This window comes from Lissotriton vulgaris, chromosome 4_1 (genome assembly GCF_964263255.1).
Source record: "Lissotriton vulgaris chromosome 4_1, aLisVul1.2, whole genome shotgun sequence".
Classification (NCBI taxonomy): domain Eukaryota; kingdom Metazoa; phylum Chordata; class Amphibia; order Caudata; family Salamandridae; genus Lissotriton; species Lissotriton vulgaris.
Genome location: NC_141691.1, coordinates 1,346,343,028 through 1,346,357,430, shown reverse-complemented (window position 1 = coordinate 1,346,357,430; position 14,403 = coordinate 1,346,343,028).

Here is a 14,403-nt window from a genome sequence, read left to right as displayed (position 1 = left end):
CACCTCAGCTCCCTATGTGTGACTGTCCAGAGTGAATGCACAAGAGCCCAACTGTCAGCCAAACCAGACGTGTAGTCTACAGACAGGCAGAGGCATAGAATGGCTAAGCACGAAAATGGCCACTTTCTAAATGTGGTGGACTAAGGAGTTGGGTTCTTTTACATACATTCCAAATGTGACCTCTATAAACTGTCACAAAACATTAAAAAAATAGCTGTGATGTTCAAGTTTCGTCTTTAGAAAAACAGGTCAAGTGAATCTATTTTCTTGGCCTGTGTATACTTTCTAAAAGTGGTATTTTCAAACACAAAATTAAAAAAAACAACTTCACCAAAATATGTATTTTAAAAAGTGAGTTCAGAGACCCCAAACTCCAAATCTCTCTCAGCTCCCAATGGGAAGTTACACTTAAAAGGCATTTCAAGGCAATCCCTATTTTACCCTATGGGAAAGCTAGGTCTAGCACTGGTGAAAAACGAAATTTGTTGTATTTGAATATTAGGACATATGAAACGCACCAGTACATGTCCTACCTTTTAAATGCACTGCACCCTGCCCATGGGGTTGTTTTGGGCCTACCTTAGGGGTGACTTACATATAGTAAAAGGGAAGGTATGGGCCTGGCAAGTGGGTGCACTTACCATGTCAAAATGGCAGTTTAAAACTGCACTCACAGACACTGCAGTGGCAGGTCTGATACATGTTTGCAGGGGTACTCATGTGCGTGGCACAATCAGTGCTACAGGCCCACTAGTAGCATTTGATTTACAGGCCCAGGTCACCTCAGATGCACTTTATTGGGGGCTTACTGGTAAGTCAAATATGCCAGTTACGGATAAACCAATCACCAATACAATTAGACAGAGAGCATATGTACTTTAGCACTGGGTAGCAGTGATAATGTACTCCGAGTCCTAACACCATCAAAAATAGGTCAGAAAAAATAGGAGGAATAAGGCAAAAAGTTTGAGGATAACCCTTGAAGCAGGGCACAGTTTTACTATATAGTGTCCCAGACCCATTTTGCCCACATCTGAAGCATGAGAGACTCAAATGTTCCTGCCAACCTATAGACAGGATTGTGCTATAACTCTCCACACTGCCTTGAGCATCTACAGAGGCAGTAGGCCTTATGCCCTTCTGTAACCTTAGAGGTATCTTTCCTGTGAAGGCCACTAACCTCAAGTCACTACCTTTCTGATGAACAATTCCTCGAGCCCCTGTCCTCTTGTGCACATTTTACTGTACATCGAGATCATGATGAGATAAACAGGAAACATCTTTCTTCTAGAAGAACAGGATGGGCTAAGGGTAGAGGTGGGGACTAACTGCAACATTCTCACCTGAAGTTTTGCTAGCTTTGGAAACTATGACAGCAACATGGCTCAAAACAAACTATAACCTTTTGGTAAACTTTGTACCCTTCATTAAGTTCTGCTCTCTTAATTTTCCGAGACATGACACAAATTGTTTTCGATAAAATGTCCTGCTTTTGTAATGTTCTGCGGTCAAACACCTGCTAATGTTTTGATTCTGCGGTCACCAGTTCCCCATTAATACTGTATAAAAGAATTGTACACTGGCCACCTCTTTGATCACCTCATACAGTGTTTTCCATGACGAGGTGCTTCCAGCTATCTGACTGATTTATTGATTGATTTTTAGATATACTGTCTCGTTGCATTTTGATATTCAATCTCTCTCTCTCACTCTCTTTGAATTGCAGTGCTTTCATATTTGCAAGATCGTGTGTTTTTATTCTTGATTAATGATGTGTCTTTGACACTTGTTACTTGCTTGTTTGAATAAAGTGCCACTCCTTACTCGATTCCTGCTTCTTGTTATTTTAGATAACACATTCAGTGTCAGTTACTGTTGGTGAAAAAATGACCCTCTAACACCCTGCAAAACGGCTAATGAGGAGTGGTACCCCGAAACCGGTCCCAGGATGCTTGTTTCCGGACTAAGGAACTACCTGGTTTGGCAGTTCGGGTTGAACTATTCCCATGAGGAACAGGTTCAAGACTGATTTGCATACGACTGGGTCTAAACTGGGGCGGCGAAGTGAGCAAAATGATGATGGATTCAACCCAGATCTAATAGTGACTGGGGATGAGTGTCTGAAAAGTTTCAGCGCTCCGTCCATCATCTCCTTGTGTTTGCTTTCTTTTTCCCCAGCTGTCTTAGTAGACAGCTTACTAATCACAGTAGATAGCTAATCTTATGAGATTTCAGTATCACTTCTGCAGATGGAATAAATGCAACAAATATGTCTCTAACAATTTCACTACACCTCTTTTTGTTCTAGCATGTTCTTTCCCTTTTAAGTCATCAAGATGTCCTACATGATACATATTTGGAAAAACTATCCCCATATGACATGATCCTTAGCATCTCCTGGATAACCTGTAATATGCATTCTTCCCACAGACACAGTAAACTCCAGGAATAACAGGATCTTCTCCATCTAAATACAATCCCCATTTTCCACGGGTTTCAATGGTGTGATCACATTCAGTTCTGCCCACAAAATTTGTATCTAATTTGGATTTTCTAATATATACACACAATTCACCATGATGTTGCCAATCTAATGCTAACGCTGCTATGTTTCCTGCTACCTTATGCTCAAGCTTCCCTTTGCCTAATGTGGTGCACTTGTATGATTTGCTGTTCTGGCCATTATATTTCTTCTCCTGTCTTCCACTGAATCCATACATTTCTTCTCAATATCTGTCAAAATACAGGCCAAGTTGTGTCTATGGACATAAGCAGTGTCCAATGTCATAGTAGGTTTAAAGAAGTGTCCAACTATTTCTAGTGTTTTAGCATCAGCCTGACAATTCAGATGTTTCAACAAAGGAATTTCTGAGAAAACTAAATCATAGTTTCAGTAATAATATTGGAGTTTCTCCTTTCTATAGAAAAGGCTCATCGACAGACTACACAATGCTCCATAAGTTAGGGAATATGGTGATGTGTAATGCCCTCTACAGTGGAAGCAGGTAATTACATACACACATAGCAATCCTTAGCATCCATAGTATCAATATACTCTAGGTTCCATAACATTTCTGAACTCAGACCTGTGAGTTTTTGGTCCACTCTTTTGGAGGCGTTTAAAGCCTGCATGCGAGGAATATGTATCTCTAAGCACTCTGGAGTGCTTCAAGACTGCGCATTGAGAAGCAATTAGTTGAACTGGACAGTATGCGGGCAGCGGGCCCTGATCCTAACCGGATTTCCCATTGTCTGATGCTTCTCACAGAATTAGGGTCGCAGCTGAACACAAAAGTCATTTTTTAAGCAAGTATGCTAGGCGCTATGCGCAGAGGGATAGACCTCGGCCGGTCCCACATCACTTCCATTAGTTCCTCCACAGGTCGCACATTGCACAGCACCACCGAGATACGAGACACATTTATTTCCTACTGTGCAGCTTTATACACAACTCGGATTACATAGGAGGGTGCAGACCGTGATAGTTACCTCGCAGAAATTGCGATGGCGTGGCTTGAGAAATTCATGCAGCAGTTCCTGGCGGAGCCTTTTTCTGTGGAAGAGATTAGCAGTGCTATTGATGCCATCAACAGCTCAACTGTGCTGGGCATTAATGGCTTTACCAGTGATTTTTACAAAACCTTCAAGGAATTGCTTTCGCCTTATTCACTTGAAGTCTGTAACAAGGCACTGGAGTGTGGCGTGCTTCCCCCCACTTTACTCGAGGCTGTAAAATCCTCCTCCCAACGGATGGAAAGGACTCTGCCCTCCGTGGCTCATACAGGCTGTTATCACTTTTAAATCTAGATTATAAAATACTAGCCAAGATGATAGCATTATAACTGGCCCTATTATTGGACCGCATTATTTCCTCGGCTCAGTCAGGCTTTGTTCCACACAGGTCAACCGCGTTAAATTTGTGTATGTTGGTCTCAGTTATTCATCGGATTGACCCTGCTACCCTGGCGGTCCTTTTGGACACTGAAAAGACCTTCGACTCCTTGGAGTGGCCTTTTTTCCTCACTTTGATGAGGAAGCTTGGTATCCCAAAGGGATTTGTTGATCTTACGGGTATTGTTGTATAACCCGCCTAACGCTAGGCTTCGTCTGAATGGTATTCTCTCCTCCTCGTTCGCACTCTCCGGTGGCACCCGGCAGGGATGCCCACTATCCCCGCTGCTTTTCATATTGGCTATGGACCCGCTAGTTCATCATATTCAGGAACAGCATTTACACAGGGGCCTCCAATTCAATACAGGCCCCCTTTTAATCTTCCTGTATGCAGACAACATTATACTAAATGTCCAACACCCCCATGTAAATTTGGAACCGCTTATCAGAGAGATAGTTCGATTTGGCATTTTTTCAAGTCTGGGTATAAATTGGGGTAAATCTGAGATTTTCCTACTCACGCCAGGGAATGCGAATTCCCCCTCGCATGGTGCGAGTAATCAGTAAGGTATTCAGGGGGGCAAATACATAGAGACACTGAGCAAATAGTGGTCTAAATTATGGCCCCACAGTGCACAAATTGGAACAACAGGCGGAGCGCTGGCTGAACCTCCTGCTTTACCTGGCGTGTCCTGCGGACTTGATCCAGATATCGGTCCTACCGGTGTTTCTGTACTTGTTTCACAATATACCCATTCCCCTGCCAAATACTTTCTTCTGCACGCTGAGATCTCACCTTATTCAACTGGTCTGGGGGGGGCAGAAGGCCCAGAGTTAGTTGGGACACCTTGTCTTTGCCATATGAAAAAGGTGGGTTTGGGGTCCCTAATTTTCAGGTGTATTATTTAGTTGCTCAGGGTAGCTCTGCCCACTCCTGGTATCATCCAGTTGCTAGGCTTCCCTACTCCAGGCCTGAGGCGGACCTGGTACTTCCGGCTCCTTTGCATTCTGTATTCCTAAAGGGTTCCCCAGGGATCCTAACTATGTACAGATGGTTCCCACCACCAGCTGCACCTGGCGCAAATTGACCAGGGTGACGGAGGAAGGTGCTCTGTATTCAGTGGAAATCCCTTGGCTTCCCATCACGGAGGAGAAATTGGTGCAGCACACACTGACAGCATATTCAATGACTAAATTTGGTGGTCTGTTCCCAGGGGATCTGTATTTTCCAGTACTGAGGGTGGACAGTTTGGCTGGGCCACTTTCATGGACCAGTTTGTCTTTACCCAAACACGTAGGGCTTTACGTGCCAAAATTACAGAGTACCCTCTGGAGCCAGACTCCGTCCCTCCACCTACCCTTCTAATCATTTGCCCGAACTTGCTTTACTGGGTTACGTAAAAGGGGCTCCCAAAAAATATCCGTAAATTCACAGCCATTGTCCTTTTGCTTACTAAGAGGGATATGTCACTTAAATGGGGCAGCAGAGCGGCGCCTACCGTTAAGAACTGGCTCCATAGACTATCTTACTGCAATACAAATTGTGAGCTATATGCCAGTACCCAACCTCTTCCCTCCCGCCCGAAAGATATTTGGGAACTTCTCAAAGCTTACTTCTTGGTGTCTGGCATTGCCTCCGCCACACAACGGCCTGATGGGATAGTCCCTGCTGGGGTGGGGTAAGCTCATCCTAGCCCAATGTATACGTTTGCTGCGATTTGTCTCCCCTCCCCCTCTGGTGGTTCTATCCTGAATGTGGCAGTGTGGGTTAAGTTGTGCGAAGGGTACCACAGGCGGCCTTTCCTAATTATTGTTGTGCAGATATACCCTGAAACTGTGTTTTGCTAAATATTTGTGTCTGATTAATGATGCAATTGCATTTTGATTGCTATTCCAAAATTGTAGTGTGTAAACATACTGGTGGTTGACTGTGTGAAAATTTGAAAAATAAAGTTTAAAAAATAAAAAATAACGGACGTCCTCCTTTTCAATCATTTTCATGTGGATGATTACATGCAATACATTTGACAATCTCACTAACCATTCACCAAGATACTCCAGTCTTTTAGTCACACCTGCCTTACATTTGGAGGTGAAACACAAGCATTTTTAAATATCTCCAAAGACTAGAGGGCCTGTCCAGTCAGTTTTAATCAATATCTTACAGAAGTGTGGGTCTGGATGAGTTATAATCAATTGAAACTCAATGGAGATAAGCCAGAAATATTACTTCTGTTTGTCCCCTCACCTTTTTGGTAGCCTCCTTTCTCTCCCCAAGTTTTTGGGGTTTGTCTTACCAATGTAGCATGCAACAATAATCTTGGGTTTAACTTTGATTCTCAGTTGTCCATCATTCCCCAGAATAAAAGTATGATTAGCTCCTATTTTTATCACTTCCATGTTCTGAGAAGAATCTTGAACCTTTTTACTTTTCCACACATAGTGCAAAGTAGGAATGCTATTGTTTCTTCTCATCTAGAATATTGCATTGTTTTTTATCTAGTTCTTCTGGATTGTTATATTTGTCTCCTTCAGCTATTACGAAATGCAGTCACTAAGTTTATCAAGACAGGAACATCTAACCCCATCTCTTGCTTCCCTAGGCTAGACCATATATCAGTTTCCGTCTCTTTGCCTATCAAGAGAAGGGAACTTTTAAAATGTTTAAATCCTTCAAAAAACATTATATGCCACGTACAACACACCCTTCTCTCTCTTCTACAAATGCTATAATCCCCCTTGGGTGCTTGGTTGTCATTCTCTTCCTCAGGTTCCCAAAGGAATTAAAACCAGATTGGGTGTTCATTCCATTTTGGTGGCAGCAGTCTCCCACTGGAATAGCTTTCCTCTTGAATTGGATAGAGCCCAAATGTTTCGAAATTTTGCAAAGCTTTTGAAACCTTAATTCACCTCTACAAACAGTAGTGGGCTTGATGTACCAAAGGGGTTTTCATATTTATCTGAAAATGCTTTATTATATATAGGCCACTGTTCTTACATCTTTCCTCTGTACAGTAATTTCTTAGGTAAATGTTCCCTGGGTGAATGAGTGCTTTATAAAAATTCAAGAGAAATAGATAAACATGTAGTTGTGTAAATTAAACATACACACTAAACACTTTCTGTGGAATTGTAGAAGGAATATTATTTTGTTACAGAAACTGAAATATATATAAAGAATGGCAGCGAGGGGAGAAAAGGGCGATGGTAAATGTTTCCAACTTTAAATCATATCTGTTGGAAACTGGGTTTCTGTTTGGTGGAGGTATGCACCCTGTCCAAGCAGGAACAACAATCCTAGTCAGGGTAAGTCACAACACCCTAAATTATCCTATGCTCACCTCTGGTAGCTTGGCACAGAGCAGTCAGGCTTAATTTAAGAGGCAATGTGTAAGGTATTCATGATACACTTCAAAAAGTAAAACAGTGAAAGCACCACAACAAGGCTCCACACTAGTGTAGAAAAAATAATTTTATAATGACAACAAGACCAAAACGATAAAAATCTAATGAGTAGAAGTGGAGATATGATTTTTTAAAGATTAAAAGTAACAATTGCGCCCGGAGGCAAGTAGCACTCAAAGAGTTAATTGGTTGTGCTGGACTGGGATAACGTCAAGAGTTCAGGCCGACAGCAATGGAGCATTTGGCCGGATACAGGACCCACGCAAGGCATGCTGAGCAAAAGTACCTTGATCCTGGTCGCAACAGCGAGATGTGTTGTTGATTTCCACCCAGTTGAGGTGTTCCGCTGAATTTCTCCACCTAACTACGGCGATGTGTCGGTTCTGTGAGCAAATTGTTGTTTCCGAAGTGCAGCAGTTCTGAATGCGATGCACTGGGTTTTCTCCACACTGTAGAGGTGATGCGTCAATCTTTTCCATGCAGTGGCAGCGGCACATCGGTTCCGAAGCTGTGGTACTGAGTGCGATGCGTTGGCTCCGAGTGCGATGAGACAGGCAGCAGGTACTAAGGGCCAGATGTACAAAGCATTTTACTGGTCGCAAACAGGCAGCAGGCTATTTGTGACCAGTAAAATGCTTTTTGGCATGTACCAACCCTATTTTGTGAGTCGGTAACCTATTACCGACTTGCAAAATATTGTTTGTGAGTCGCTATTGGGAAGGGGAGTGTTAAGGGTGTTCCTTCCTAATAGTGATTCACACTGGTATGTAAGTATGTTTTGCGACCGGTAATGCGTTCAAAAAACATTTGCAGTTACCATCAATTTGAAGTTGGTGGTAACTGGAGAAGTGTGGCTCGCTGGTTAGAGCAGGCAGACCCTGAAGCAGAGGTCAGACCCGGGACCAGGGGTCAATTCCTGACGCGGCAGGGTCTTGAGCTCAAATGTCCATGGACTCGATAATTCTCGCTTCGGTGCCTGACCTAATCATGGGTTCACACTCTGCAACTCTGGGCATTAAGCTTGCTTAATCTCCACAACGCCCCCCCCGCGGCGGAATGCCTGGCTTTCACCTTGGGGATGCCCTGTAGGGGCTATCTCACAGGGAAAAATCCAGGACGGGTTCCCAAGGCAAGCGCGGAGATACCCCTTCGGGGGTCGATTCAGGCGCTATATAAGAAACATAATAATAATAATAATAACCCATTCACAATCGGAAAGGGGTCCCCAAGGAACCCCTTCCCCTTTGTGAATGTGGTGAAAACCTTTTTGGAGAGCACCACAGCAGTCCACCATCCTTGTGATTGTAGCCATTTCAAATGGGTCTCAAATAAATATTGATGAGGCAGGCCCATTTGTGACCCATTGGTAATCGCAAACAGTGTCTGAGACATTGTTGTACAATGCTGTTTGCGATTTCCAAACTGCGAATTGCAAAAATTAGTAATTGGGAAATCGCAAACTGACTTTTTTGTACATCTGGCTCTAAATGGCTAAAGCAAGTACATACAAAAGTGAAGTAGCAGGTGCACACCTACAGTTATCCCATTTCTCAAGGTTTATGCGGTTTTACAATTTTCTTCCAACTTGCGTGCGGATTGGACCCGTGCCTCACCTCGAAAAATGTATGTCTATCTCAAACATAGTTCTAGCAGTGCGATGCTGCATTCCAATCGCACAGCTTCAAATAGACGTGATAACAGACTTCTTATGTTTCACATAGTTTATTCCTTATTTTCCAAATTTCTCAAATTTTTTCATGTTTTTTCATGGTATGTCACATTGAGGCTGTTCGTAGTCCCAATTTTTTCAAATGAAGCAATTGTGCTAATCCAGGCCTCTTACCGCTTCACGTGGGCAATACAATTCATGTTAAGCAGCTCAAGTTAACAATAATCCCAATGCATTTTGGGCCCTTTTATTTTGGTCCTTCTACAGGGGAAGCTGTTTAAGTTAAAACAAACAAAACCTCCATTAGTATACTGTATGGATGTTTCAATGGTATTTACAGAGATACAATTGAAATGCATGTCAGCTTTGTTGAAAGTGTAACTTGATTCATACGTACGATGTAAAACCTGGTGCATCAATAATATTTACCACCGGTCAGGTATTTACTGCTCGCAGTAACCTCCCCCACATCCATCCTCGATGTAAAGCCCATCATTGTAACCGCGTAGCTACATAAATCCTTGACCACCCCATGTTGATAACATGACCGCTGTACCCTGTGTGCACTTCTAAACCCTCATCCACAAGCCATTGTTCCCAACCCAACCGTATATGCATTCAATTATACACTACAGTCTCCTATCCAATCTCGTTCCAGTTTTCATAGCTGCTCTTATTCTGTGTAAGTTCCTAACCAATAGCACTTCTCCTATGCTCGTGACCGCGTTTCCAGCCATACGCTCAAACTGACTCCTCCCCACCCTTGCAATTTAAACTCTTCCGCTACCAGAAATGTGCCTTCCATTGCCACACCCTAATTACTAAAACCTGGTGACATACCCTGAAACCGGTTCCAGGATGCTTGTTTCCGGTCCAGGGAGGACCTGGCCTGGCAGTTCGGTCTGGACTGTTCTCATGGGACACAGGGTCAAGACTGATTTGCATATGGCTGGGTCCAAACTCGGGTGGCGTAGTGGGAGAATGTTTGCATTGTAAACATTCCGTCCATTATTTGTTTGCTGTACAACTTTCTAAAAGGGGCAATTACCAAATTGTAATTTAACATCCAACTTAACCATAAGCTGGGATTTAAAATTGTGAGTCCAGTGAAACCTAATTTGAAAAGTATATCTCTTCACAATTCGTAATTACACTTAAAAGATGTAATAAGGTAATCCCAATGTTATCCTACGGGAGGGATAGGCCTTGCAGTAGTGATTAACGAAACTGGATTTTTTTCACTACCAAGATATATAAAACATAAAAGTACATGTCCTGCCTTTTAAATTCACTGCACCTTGCCCTGTGGGTTATAAAGGCCCTATCTTATGGGTGACTTATATGTATAAAAAAGGAAGGTTTAGGCCTGGCAAGAAGGTTTAATTGCCACATCGACATGGCAGCATATTACTGTACACACAGGCTCTGCAGTGGCAGGCATGAGATCATTGTTATGGGGCTACTTCTGTGGCTGGCACAATCAGTGCTGCAGGACCACTAGAAGCATTTAATTTACAGGCCATGGGCACATGCAATGCACGTTGCTAGAGACATATAAGTAAATTAAATGTGCAAATTGGGAATGGAACAATATTACCATGTTTAGAGGAGAGAGCACAAATATTTTAGCACTAGCTAGTAATGGGAAAGTTCACACAGTCCAAAAACCAACAAAAATTAGGTAAAGAAAAGTGGAGGAGGAATGCAAAACGCTTGGGGTGACTCTTCAGAGAGGCCATTTTCAAACAATAAGGAAATCAAAGTGGGGAGGAAGAGGTGGTGCTATGTGGCACCGAGGTGGGCATGTCCTCCTCTTGCTAAAGTTCCTGTAATCAGAAAGGGTCCACCTCAAAAAAGGAGGGTTTAGTGTGTATCCTGATGACCTTGGAATACACACATTTGGTTAAAATACCCCTCACACACCAAAAGGGCCCTTGGTGTCATGCTTCATCATCAGGGTCTTCCCGCCCGGCTGCCGGACGGGGCAGTGCTGCGACAAGCGACTACGCTGGAGCACCTTTTAATTGTGGGTGCTATGTGAGTGAATGGAGTGAGTGTCAGTGGGGTCAGGGGTGAATGACAAGTGATGTTAAAAAATACCTGACCTAGTGATACAAAAACTATTTAATAAACACTGGCTGGTATTGTTAAAAAAGTGGTGTCGGAAAGGGTAAGCGGGTTAATGGGCTTACTTTCCTGTGTGGGTCGACCTGTTTCGGGGCGACATGCCCCTTCGTCAGGACCGGGGTAAAAGATCCCCCTGTCACTCACTAATGTGTCGCCACAATGGGTCTATTTACAAAAAGGTGATAAAAAAAGGGATCAATGTGTATGTATATATACTTTATATTAGTCACACACTTCCCTATCTAGATACTCATGTAGTATGCTTATTATGATGAGGAGCGATGCCTCATGGGCCAACACTAGAACGAAGGGTATAATAGGGGTCCAATCAACCCCCAGCCTCGTTGTGCTTCCTCCTCCGTCCGTGGCCTCCGTGGTAATCTATCTTATGGGTGACTTATATGTATAAAAAAGGAAGGTTTAGGCCTGGTAGTAAATGTTCGTTATGAGAGCTCAGCAAATGTCTCGATATGTGATATTAGGAAATGCTGCAAGACAAAAACTAATGGTTGTAAAAATGTTGCAATTTCTCAGTAGTGTCAAAAGAGGCATGCACATGATCACAGGATACCAATACTGATAAGAGTAAGTCCCAAGTTGTAGATCCTACCTGGTTTAACAAAGAGTGCAGGGAAGCGAAGAGACTCCTAGTTAATTCCCTTAAAGTAGGCTCTTAAGCAGACATTCAGTCTGCAAGAGCTTCCTCTAAACTTGCCTTAAAGAATGCTCAAACCATGTGGGAAATTTCCACTCAGACTGATATCTCGACCAATGTAAGAAGATGGGACCAGCAAGTCTTTTGGTGCATAATAACCCCTGGGGCCAAGATGTCTAGATCGAGGCCTGAAATTAATATTCTTCCACATGACTGGGTTTATCACTTCCATTCCTTTTATATAGTGACACCTCCGCCCCACATCCCACATATCTTGTTAATCCATCAACTATTTCTTCCTTAATGCATGATTCAACCTCATCAGGCCAAGATCTAGGAGATGTGGATGTGTCTTTTCTCCTTGGAAGAAAGCTATTTGGCTATTTGTTCTCAGAAGTCTGGCAAGTCCCCAGGATTGGACAGAATTCCTGCTGATTTATTTATCTGCAAGTCTTCTGTTTGGGCACCCTATCTTAATAGTGTAGCCAACACAATAATGTCAGGTGCTGCAATCCCTGCCACCTGGAAAGGTGCATAGATTATCCCCATCCACAAAAGGGTCACAAGTCTGATCCAGCAAACTATTGCCCCATTAGCCTTATTGACTCTTGCCCCAAAATATTTTGTAAGCATCTTCTGGACCACTTACTAGCCTGGATTAACGACAAACAGATTATTTCAGATTTTTAGGCTGGGTCTACCTGCCCCCCTGGATGACATCACAATTATAGTCCATAGCGATAATTACGCCCAAGTCTACTGGGGCGCAAATGGGGAAACCACTGATCGTCTTGGGGTTGATAGGGGAGGTAGGCAGGGCTGTGTTCTTGCCCCCATCTTTTTTCATCTTTTTATCAACTGTTGTGTTGATTTCCTTATAGACTGTGACAATGACCCTGTACTCGGGGGTACTAAAATACCAGAATTATTGTTTATAGTCAACACACTGCTGATCTCAAAAACTCCAATGGGCATTAAGACCCTTCTCCTATGGTTCCAATCATTGTGTGCTACCTCTGGCTTGATTATTAACGCATCCAAAACTAAGTTCATGGCAATAAAGTCTCACAAGGGTTATAGAGGGGCACTAACTTTAGAGGGGGTAAATTGGAGAGAATCCTTCATTTTGATTTTCTCTGAATCTGCATGTCCACTTCCAACTCATGGGAAGGTCAAGCCTTGATGAGTGCACTCACGCTAAACCACAGGGCAGCTGCTATTTTAAGATTTCCTGGCAAAACCTCCTTCCACCCAATTTCTCCACTTCTAGAAGTCTGGAGAACCAAGGCAGTAGCAGCAGCTGTCAACAGTGCAGAACTCTGGGGTCAAAGTAAAATAGATACTTTGGGTACAGCTGAAAACAAATTTCTGAGGATGGCTCTTAAATTGTCCTAACGCATCCCTTTGATCTTCAAGCAAGATCTAGGCACCCAGTCTATCTTTTCCCTGGTGCGGCTCAAGCTCCTTCTTTATTAGTTCTGTGTCTGATCCGTTCCCGAGCTGTCATACCCCTCTTATTTGCCTATCCAAAATGTCTCTCAGGCCTGCTCTATAGGGCAGGCCTGAGAGACATTTTGGACAGGCAAAAAGAGGTGTTCTACTACCATGACTGAGTTGCATCAAGCCGACCCTCCACTCCCTAAGGATGCATGACACATCAACATTCACATTATCTTCCGTCAAAAAGTCGAAGTCCATTTACTGGGAACTTGAGGAGGGGAAGGTGACTAACCAGCCTCATTTACTTTTAAATGTAAAAGTGGTTTGGAGGGAAGTAATCTTTATCCAGCATGCCAAGGGTGTGAGGAAACTGCAGGCCACTTGCTGTTCTTTTGTCCCTCCTACTCGAAGCAGCGTAAGTGCTGGATAATCTCCCTACTTTGCTTATTGGGAGTGCAGCAACAATATGTGCTAAGACTTTGCACGGCTGACACTTTGCCCATTATTGTGTTCCCGATTGCTAAGTTCCTAGAGAGCGTTTGGCTGATCCGGCGCTAAGTCATCTCATATCTATCTCCTAATGATTAAGTCTAACCTTTTACTGTCACAACTTTGTTATTTAGGGTGCTAAATAATATTGCTTTATGCATGCTCCTTATTTTAGCACTAATGAAAATTCAATGTGTTATTTTAATGCTGAGTATATTTTTAACTTACTATATGATCATTGTAATTATACCTTTAATTATCATTTTAACTCATGGTTTTAAAGTGTCCATGGCACCTGTTATGTTGTCGTTTTGCTAGCCCACACTGTATTTCAAATGTTTTTGCTTATAACCTGTATTAATAAGTGGGCTTGTGTACTGTACCATTGAACTGTAATTTTTAAGGTCAATAACCAAAATAAAGTTTAAATTGAATTGAAATAAGTACAAGATATCAGTGTAGGTCAAGTGAGTAGCCAGAAAAATAAAATAGCCCCCACTTTGAACCAAAGCTCTGATGGCACCAAGCAAGTGAAATGCATGAGCCCAACACTCACTAAAAGAGCTCCCTTGTCTCTATCTTCCAAGCATCCATCCATTTACCTTTTCTCCTCTCCATCAACTGGCTGATGTCAGCTATTTCACCTTTACATTCTGTCATCCATTCATTCTTTCATCCATCATGAAGTCTTTCCCAATTCCATCCATCGGCCATTCGATCCAGCCAT